General features: G+C 49.8%; 1 protein-coding gene across 1 annotated transcript in view; it reads left to right on the top strand.

Moving 5' to 3' along the window:
• LOC122542033 (transcription factor 20-like) overlaps positions 1-9,844 on the top strand; it is a 27,178-nt gene that overhangs the window by 7,432 nt on the left and 9,902 nt on the right. Inside the window, exon 2 of the mRNA XM_043679322.1 lies at positions 2,670-2,824. The gene's annotated coding sequence lies outside the window, so the exon portion shown is untranslated. The remainder of the gene's footprint in view (positions 1-2,669; positions 2,825-9,844) is intronic.

Genomic DNA, 9,844 nt, shown 5'->3' with positions numbered 1-9,844 from the left:
GTGAGTGTCTGTGTGAGTGTGAGAGTGTGTGTGTGTCTGAGTGTGTGTGTGTGAGTGTGTGTGTGTGTGTTCAGCAAACTATTATTGCCCTTTAATCTAAATCCAGCCCCCGCCCCCGCCCCTCCGGATCTGAAGTCTCCCTTCATTCATTGTGATGGAAAGTAAATGGGAGTGGTGAATAGTAAGGGGGAGGAGTCCCCTCCCTCTGGTAATGACCTGGGCATAACTCCAGCCCAGGGTCACCCACAGGCCTGGGCCCTCACCCTCAGGGCCCCGTGAGGGCTGGGATGTTGAAAATGAAGATCACGTTAACCTTGGGGTCAGGAGCAAACACTTTGCTGCTCTTGTGAGTGAAGCTGAAATGGCGTTTGAGCCAAAAGGGGATGTTGGGTAATAAGAGAACAGGAATCCACAAAGGAACTTGCAAGGCTTAAATTAATATTTTTAAAACCTAAGTAATCTTCACAATTTGTGTATTATTGGGGAGTATGGGACAATGTAGCCATCACATGTTATGTGAAGGCTTGATACAGCTGAGTGTTGTGGTGGAGAAGGACAGTTGGACATTGACCAGGTTACTGTCAGTCAGAAGTTACCCATAGGCCCTGACTGGGTAAGAACAGCAGTTTTCTGAAAAAAACCTGTTGCTCACCCATTCTGTGCTTGGTCCTTTTCACTGAGCCCAGTGTTTATCATTCAAAACTTCAAAAATCAGTTCAACTCCATGAACTGAGCTGTAGGATCTAAACTAAATTGTTTTCTGGACGGATAATCCAAGGCTGACTGCATTCGCTAAGAATCACAAGCTTCCAGCTTCAACTTCCACTTGACAGACTTCAACGATAAAATCTGATCTGATAGACACAATGCCATACTGAGGGAGTGCTGCACTGTTGGAGGGTCAGTGCTGAGGGTGTGCTGCACTGTCGGAGGGTCAGTGCTGAGGGAGTGATGCACTGTCACAGGGTCAGTGCTGAGGGAGTGCTGCACTGTCACACGGTCAGTGCTGAGGGAGTGCTGGACTGTCGGAGGGTCAGTGCTGAAGGAGTGCTGCACTGTCGGAGGGTCAATGCTGAGGGAGTGCAGCACTGTCGGAGGGTCAGTGCTGAGGGAGTGCAGCACTGTCGGAGGGTCAGCGCTGAGGGAGTGCTGCACTATCGGAGGGTCAGTGCTGAGGGAGTGCCGCACTGTCACAGGGTCAGTGCTGAGGGAGTGCCAGTGCTGAGGGAGTGCAGCACTGTCGGAGGGTCAGTGCTGAGGGAGTGCCGCACTATCGGAGGGTCAGTGCTGAGGGAGTGCCGCACTGTCACAGGGTCAGTGCTGAGGAAGTGCCGCACTGTCACAGGGTCAGTGCTGAGGGAGTGCTGCACTATCACAGGGTCAGTGCTGAGGGAGTGCCGCACTGTCACAGGGTCAGTGCTGAGGAAGTGCTGCACTGTCACAGGGTCAGTGCTGAGGGAGTGCAGCACTGTCACAGGGTCAGTGCTGAGGGAGTGCCGCACTGTCGGAGGGTCAGGGCTGAGGGAGTGCCACACTGTCGGAGGGTCAGTGCTGAGGGAGTGCTGCACTGTCAGAGAGTCACTAGTGAGGGTGTACTGCACTGTCAAAGACACCGGGTTTTGGTGTAAACTTTAAACTCTGCCTGTGTTGACTGGTGTGAAAATCAGATGGTAACATTTTGGATAAAGGTCAGGCAAGATGTAGCCTGCGTGTTGGTCAACAATTCTCTCTTGAACAGCACCAAAAGAAACAAGATGATCTGGGTCATTATTATGTGTTTTTATGGTATTGTGCTGTGCACAAAATGGTTTTTGTGTTTTCCATGTTAAGTTCGATAAGACAGTATTGACTGTCACACACTTTGGTACATGCTGAGGTACAAGGCACTTTTAAAACATTAGGATAATACTGAGACTAAGCCCTGATCTTTGGAATTCCCTCCCTAAACCGAACCTCTACTCTATCTGTTATTGGCTAAAACCAGCCTCCTTCACCAAGGGACATTGGAGATACAGGTAATGTGGGTAAATGAGTAATAGATTACGTCAGTTTGTATTTTGACTGGGTTAACCAAGGCAGCATTGAAGCTGTGTACGATGAATCCCAAGGACTGTGTACAAGATGGAGATCTGGCACAGGAGCCAACCATGGAATGGGCAGTTTGGGACCTGGTCAGGGTAACGAGGAAAAACTAAATTAATGACCTTGCCGTTAAGGAGATCCTGGCAAATAGTGACCATAAAATATTAGAAATTTACATGAAGTTTGAAAGGAAATGTACGGGGCGTGTTGGGCAGCGTGGATTGGGAAAATATGCTGAAAGATTTCAAAGAGGAAAGGCAAGGCTACTCTTTAAAGAAAGACAAGATGGTGTACAACAAAAACACATCCTTCTAAGCCACTGACAGCCAAAGGGAACAGTGAATCAACAAAAAAAAATTCAAGATTTTATTAGATCACAGGAAGTGGTTTATGAAAACGCAATCACCTGCACTCAGCAAGTCCTTTCTAGCTCGATTTCTGGTTGTTTCATGATGATCTTGTGACTCTAGATGTTTCACAGTGTTAACGTCGCTATATAAATGCAAGTTGGCCTGCTTCTGAGGTTTAGTGACTGTGTTGTGTGCCTTGCTCTTGAACACCCCTCCATTCTGTTGTCTCTGCTGCAGGCTATTTCCAGATGTACAGGCGAGCGTTCCTGAGGCCAGGCACGAGGACTTGTGCAGCAGCTGGTGACATTGGCGTCTGTCAGAGGGACAGCCACAGAACCATGGGTACCTCGGAGTGAGCTCAGGGGTCCAGGAGCAAGGGACGGAGTTGAATGGTGAGCGTGGTGGAAGGGGGCACAGGGCATGAGGAGGCTTCTGTGCAAGAGGTGGGAGAGGTTGCTGCTGTCACTTGGCAGAAGCTGGTGGGTGGACTGGAAGGTGATTGGCCAGTGGGTGGACTGGAAGGTGATTGGCCGGTGGGTAGACTGGAAGGTGATTGGCCGGTGGGTGGGTGGATTGGAAGGTGATTAGCCGTTGGGTGAGTGGACTGGAAGGTGATTGGCTGGTGGGTGGACTGGAAGGTGATTGGCCAATGGGTGGGTGGACTGGAAGGTGATTGGACAGGTAGGTGGACTGGAAGGTGATTGGCCAGTGGGTGGACTGGAAGGTGATTAGCCAGTGGGTGGGTGGACTGGAAGGTGATTGGCCAGTGGGTGGTTTGACTGGAAGGTGATTGGCCGGTGAGTGTTGAGATATTTTCCCGCTAAATGCAGTTTTTAAAGCAATTCTGCGGAAACAGAGATTTACATTAAATCAGCAACTTAAGTTAAATATTTTGGTATAAGGACAAAAACCATACATTAGGGGAAGAAGATTTTGGATTGTACAATCACAATGGCTCAGTAGTTAGCACGGCTACCTCACAGCGCCAGGGACCCAGCTTCGATTCCAGCCTCAGGCGACTGTCTGTGTGGAGTTTGCACATTCTCCCCGTGTCTGCGTGGGTTTCCTCCGGGTGCTCCGGTTTCCTCCCACAATCCAAAGATGTGCAGGTCAGGTGAATTGGCCATGCTAAATTGCTCGTAGTGTTGGGTGCATTAGTCAGAGAGGAATGTGTCTGGGTGGGTTACTCTTCGGAGGGGCAGTGTGGACTGGTTGGGCCGAAGGGCCTGTTTCCGCACTGTAGGGAATCTAATCTAACCTAATCAATCAAGATGTTAAAGTCGAAAAACAGACGTTGCTGGGAAAACTCAGCAGGTCTGGTCTGCTTTTCCAGCAACTTCTGTCTTTGTTTCTGATTTACAGCATTCGCAGTTCTTTCGGTTTTTGATCAAGATGTTAAATCGGTTTGGGTGGACCTATGAAACCGCAAGAGGCAGCAAACATCGGTGCAAGTTGATGTGGGCCACCAAACTGTTGTGGTCATTTTGGACATGGAGAATGGGAGATTGGAGATATGCGTAATGAGGGTGAATGAGTAATAATGGACAACTTCAGTTTGCATTTTGACTGGGTCAACCAAGGCAGCCCTAAAGCTGTGTAGGATGGATACCTGGACTGTGTACAAGATGGAGATCTGGCACAGTGTGTGGAGGAGCCAACCATGGAATGGGCAGTTTGGGGTCTGGTTTGTGTAACGAGGAAAGACTGGAATGATAGAATCCCGAGTGTGGATAAAGACCATTCAGCCCATCAAGTCTACTGTGATCGTCCAACCCAGACCCACCCCCACTACTCTCTCCCTGTAACCCCACGTTTCCCATGGCCAGTCCATCTAACCTGCACATCCTTTGGACTGTGGGAGGAAACCCACTCAGACACGGGGAGAATGTGCAAACTCCACACAGACAGCCGCCCGAGGGTGGAAATAATGACCTTCCTGTCAAGGAAGTTTTGGGGAATAGCGACCATAATATATGAGCAGTTTATCTGAAGTTTGAAAGGAAGCTGTGAGAGGCGAGTTGGCTGTGGTGGATTGGGAAAATATACTGAAAGATTTGATAGTAGTTGCGCAAGTTGTTTAAAGAAACGCAAGAAAGTCTGTGATAGAAATGTGTTCCTTTAAGCCACAGATACCCAAAGGGAAAGGTGAATCAACAGAAAGAAGTTAAGGATTTCATTAGATAACAGGACGTGTCTATGAGAATACAATAAAAGCCTTACCATTGGGAACAGTTTAGGACCCAGCAAACTGACCAAGAAACTGATAGGAAAGAGACTGTTGATGCAAACTCACAAGAAACATGAAGGAGGGTTGGAAGCACTTCTATCAGTACACGCAAGAAAAAACAGAGCGAGGGTGAATGTGAGTTCATTCAGATAGGAGACAGAATTTATATCGAGAACAGGGAAATGGTGGAAGAATTAAACCAGACCAAACCAGTAAGGCTTTTGATAAGATCCCTCATGACAGACAAGTCAAATTGGCTGAAAGGCAGGAAGAATCGAAGCCCCACAGTGCGGAACAAGGCCATTCAGCCCAGCAAGTCTGTACCAAGCGCATCCCACCCAGACCCAGTCTCCCACTCTATCCCTGTAACCCTGCATTTCCCGTGGCCAATCCACCTGACCCACACATGTTTGGACTGTGGGAGGAAACCGAAGCACCCGGAGGAAACCCACGCAGACACGGGGAGAATGTGCAAACTCCACACAGACAGTCGCCCGAGGTGGGAATCGAACCCACGTCCCTGGATCCTTGAGGTAGCAGTGCTAGCCACTCAGCCACCGTGCTTATAGAGGGCGATGGTCGAGGGTTGTTCTGTGACTGGAAGTCTGGTTCCAGTGGGATTCCACCGAATTTGGAGCTGGGCCCCTTAATGTTTGTGATGTGCATTAATGGTTGAACTTAAACGTAGGGCCTGTGATTTCAACATTTGTAGATGATGCAAATTGGTGAGGTGTTGAGTCGTGAGGGGATATCATTAGACTGGTCTGGCAGGAATTCAAGCCAGAATACTGAGGTAAAGCAAAGGATTACACTGTGTGTGGCACGATGTGGAGGAGCCAGTGTTGGACTGGGGTGGACCAAGTTAAAAATCCCACAACACCAGGTTATTGTCCAACAGGTTGATTTGGAAGCATTTGCTTTCGGAGCGACGCTCCTTCATCAGCACCTGGTGCTTCTGAATAAACCTGTTGGACAGTAACCTGGTGTATTGGGATTTTTAACAATGTATGGCAGCATCCATACATTGGATGCTGCCATACAGGCGACTGACTGTGTGGAGTTTGCACGTTCTCCCCGTGTCTGCGTGGGTTTCCTCCGGGTGCTCCGGTTTCCTCCCACAGTCACAAAGATGTGCAGGTCAGGTGAATTGGCCATGCTAAATTGTCCGTAGTGTTAGGTAAGGGGTAAATGTAGGGGTATGGGTGGGTTACGCTTCGGTGGGTCGGTGTGGACTTGTTGGGCCGAAGGGCCTGTTTCCACACTGTAAGTAATCTAATCTAATCTAATCCCTGGAAAGTGTTGAGGATCAAAGGGATCTTGGTGCACGTATCCACAAATCGCTGATGGTATCAGACTAGGTAAATGGTATGCTGAAAATGTGTTGCTGGAAAAGCGCAGCAGGTCAGGCAGCATCCAAGGAACAGGAGAATCGACGTTTAGGGCATAAGCCCTTCTTCTTCGGGCTTATGCCCGAAACGTCGATTCGCCTGCTCCCTGGATGCTGCCTGACCTGCTGCGCTTCTCCAGCAACACATTTTCAGCTCTGATCTCCAGCATCTGCAGCCCTCACTTTCTCCCCTAGGGTAAATGGTATGGTTAAGGTAGCGGTTGTGGTTTTGGGATACTTGCCTTTATTAATTGCGGCACTAACTACAAGAGCAGAGAGGTTGTACTGGAACTGTATCAGCGCTGGTTTGGCATGCAGTTGTAGTCACCACATTATAGGAAGGATGTGATTGTCCTGGAGGGGGTGAAGCGGAGATCGGGTGGACAGGAACGTTTACCTACCATTAGTACAAACATCAGTAACCGGGGGAAGAGGGATTGAAGGTAAGAGGAGATTTGAGGAGAAATATTTTTCGCTGAACTGCAGAAAGGCAGGATATCAACAAGGTAATGATGTCCTCAGCATCGATCTCCTGAAGATGTTTGTTACAGTGAGCTCATGGGAGAACAGGGACAATAGCAACGTAAACACCAAACTGGCTGAGTGATGGGTTACGGAGGGTCCGGTGCAGTTTTCAGGATGGGGAAATGTTTGTCGCGGAGTTCCCCAGGGGTCAGTATTGGGATCCTCGCTCTTCCTGACTGATATAGATGATCTGGATCTTGGCGTTCAGCGGACAATTTCCAAGTTTGCAGATGACACAAAACTTGGAAGAATTTGAAATTGTGAGGGGAGAGTGTGGAACTCCAGAAAGACTCTGCCAGGTTTGGTGGAGTGGGCGGATGAGATTCAACGCAGAGAAGTGTGAGGTGATGCAGTTTGTCAGGAAGGACGTTGAAAGGCAGCGTACAATAGGGGGGTACAATTCTATAGGGGGAAGGGAGCAGAAGGACCTGAGGGTCGATGTACACAGGTCACTGAAGGTGGCAGGACTGGTGGCAAGTGGTCTCTGCTTTATTAATTAGGGAGTGGTGTACAAGAGCAAGGTGAGGTTGAACTTGTCCAAGACCACAAAACAGAAATTGCTGGAAAAGCTCAGCAGGTCGGGCAGCATCTGTAGAGAGAAATCTCCCAGGCCTTTGTCCGTCCAACTGTTCTCACTCTCTTTGGGCTGGATCCCCACCTATCATTTACTGCATACCCTGCGTTCCGCATAAAAGCCAACCTTTTCCAAGTTACCATCAGGTTCTGAGGAAGGGTCACCTGACCTGAAACATTCACTCTGATTTCTCTCTCAGCAGACGCTGCCAGACCTGCTGAGCTTTTCCAGCAATTTCTGCTTTTGTTTCTGATTTCCAGCATCTGCAGTTCTTTCAGTCTTTGTTGAGAATGTTAGAATTCTTGACAGGGGGAATGAGAACAAAAGTAGGGAGGTTATAATACAAACGGATTGTTACCACCTCATTCAGAATTAGTCATCTTTAAAGGGGAATATGTTTGAGGGAGTTCGGAGCAGGTTTAATAAACTGGTACCTGGTATGGAGAGTTGTCAAATGAGGGTTGGCTGGGACAGACTAGTGTTGAGAGTGTGGCGCTGGAAAAGCACAGCAGGTCAGGCAGCATCCGAGGAGCAGGAGAATCAATGTTTCGGGCTGGAACCCTTCAGCCATTCCTGATGAAGGGCTTTCGCCTGAAACATTGATTCTCCTGGTCCTCGGATGCTGCCTGACCTGCTGTGCTTTTCCAGCGCCACACTCTCGACTCTGATCTCCAGCATCTGCAGCCCTCACTTTCTCCTGAGAGAGACTAGGCTTGTATCCACCAGGGTTTGGCAGAGTGAGGAGTCAACTGTAAAAAGGTCCAGAGGGATCGTGACTGGACAGATGTGGAAGGGGACGTCCTCCTTTTGTGGGAGAACCTAGAACTAGGGGTCACCCTTTGAGAATCAGGGATTGCCTCTTTAAAACCAAGAGACAAAGTGAAGCTTATTCTCTGCTGGTTCTGAGTCTTTGGGATGGTACAGTGGTTAGCACTGTGGCCTCACTGTGACAGGGACCCCAATTCTAGTATTGGCTGACTGTTTGGTGGATCGGCCAGGCTAAATTGCTCATAGGGTACAGGGATGTGCAGGCCTGGTGCGTTAGCCATGGGAAATCCCGGCTTCCGGGGATAGGGTAGTGGGTGGGTCTGAGGGAGATGCTCTTCGGAAGGTCAGTGCGGACTTTGTGGGCTGAATGGCCTGCTACCACACTGCAGGGATTCTGTGATAACTCTCTCCCTGAAAAAGCCGTGGAAACCGAGTGTTTTGTTAGGGCTGAGGCAGAGGGGCTTTTGTTAAGTTGGTGTCAGTCAACGATTGTCAGGGGTTGCTGGGGAATATAGATTTCAGGTGACAATCAGATCAGCCACGAACATATTGACTGGCAGGGTAGGCTTGAAGGGCCGAATGGCCTACTCCTGCTCACTGTTCATATACAGACATACAACACAGAAACAGACCCTTCGCTCCAACCTGCCTGTGCTGACCAGATACCTCAATTTGTCCTAATCCAATTTGCCAGCTTTTGGCCCATATCCCTGTGAATCATGCTGTATTGTCAGAGCCCGGACAGTATCCAGTGCCTCCAGTTACTTCCAGACATCATGTGGAGTGAGTCGAATTAGCTAAAAACTACAGGTGGCATGGTGGCTCAGTGGTTGGCACTGCTGCCTCACAGCACCAGGGTCCCAGGGCAACTGTCTGTGTGGTGTTTGCACATTCTCCCCGTGTCTGCGTGGGTTTCCTCCCACAGTCCAAAGGTGTGCAGGTTAGGTAAATTGGCCATGCTAAATTGCCCGTAGTGTTAGGTGCTGGGTGGGTTACTCTTTGGAGGGTCAGTGTGGACTGGTTGGGCTGAAGGGCCTGTTTCCACACTGCAGGGAATCTAATCTAGTTTCTGTGATGGTGGGGACCACTAGAGAAGGCTGAGATGGACCATCCACTGGGCATTTCTGGCTCAAGATTGTTGCGAATGCTTCATCTCTCGCTCTTGCGCTGACATATTGGCTTCTCCATCTGCGAGGATGGAATATTTGAGGAACGTCCCCTTCCAGTGAGTTGTTTAATTGCCTACCACCGTTCACAACCAGATACGGTGGGATAGCAGAGCTTAGATCTGTTCTGTTGGTTGTGGGCTCGCTTAGCTCTGTCTTGCTGCTGATGCTGTTGGGTACGCAAGGCCGTCCTGCTTGGTGACTTCACCAGGTTGGCACCTCAGTTTTAGCTATGCCTGGCGCTGCTCCTGGCGTGCCCTCCTGCACTTTCCATTGAAGCAGGGTCAGTGTGAACGAGTTGTCAGTGTTCGTTTCTGCAGCTTTGTGTAAGGAGAGGGTTAACCATCAGCCTGTGACCAGTGTGCCTGACACACACTGACTCTCCAGCAGCTCCTCCTACACCACAGCGGCTTGCTGGAGCTGTGACTGAGGCTCCCTGAGGTCCTACTGAGAGCCATTCCCCTCCCCCCGCCCCCTGCTGCTTCCTCATTGGCTGCCTGTAGTCAGCTGACACAGTTCTGGCAATTCGGTCGAGCAGACTGACCATAATCGACGGAAAGAGCAGCCGCTGACCAGGGTCAGAGGTCAGAGGATAAAGGTAGCATCAGGTGACAGTAGGCCATGACCCACTCCTCACCCCCTTCCTTCCAATGGGCTCCTTCTCTTCAGGACCACCCCCACCAGCTGACAAAAATGGAAATCAAATAGGAGAACGTCCCCTCCCCTCTTACCCCTTCCCCTCCCCTCCTACCCCTTCCCCTCCCC

Source organism: Chiloscyllium plagiosum, chromosome 39 (genome assembly GCF_004010195.1).
Source record: "Chiloscyllium plagiosum isolate BGI_BamShark_2017 chromosome 39, ASM401019v2, whole genome shotgun sequence".
Lineage (NCBI taxonomy): Eukaryota > Metazoa > Chordata > Chondrichthyes > Orectolobiformes > Hemiscylliidae > Chiloscyllium > Chiloscyllium plagiosum.
This window is presented reverse-complemented; position numbering and strand designations above follow the sequence as displayed.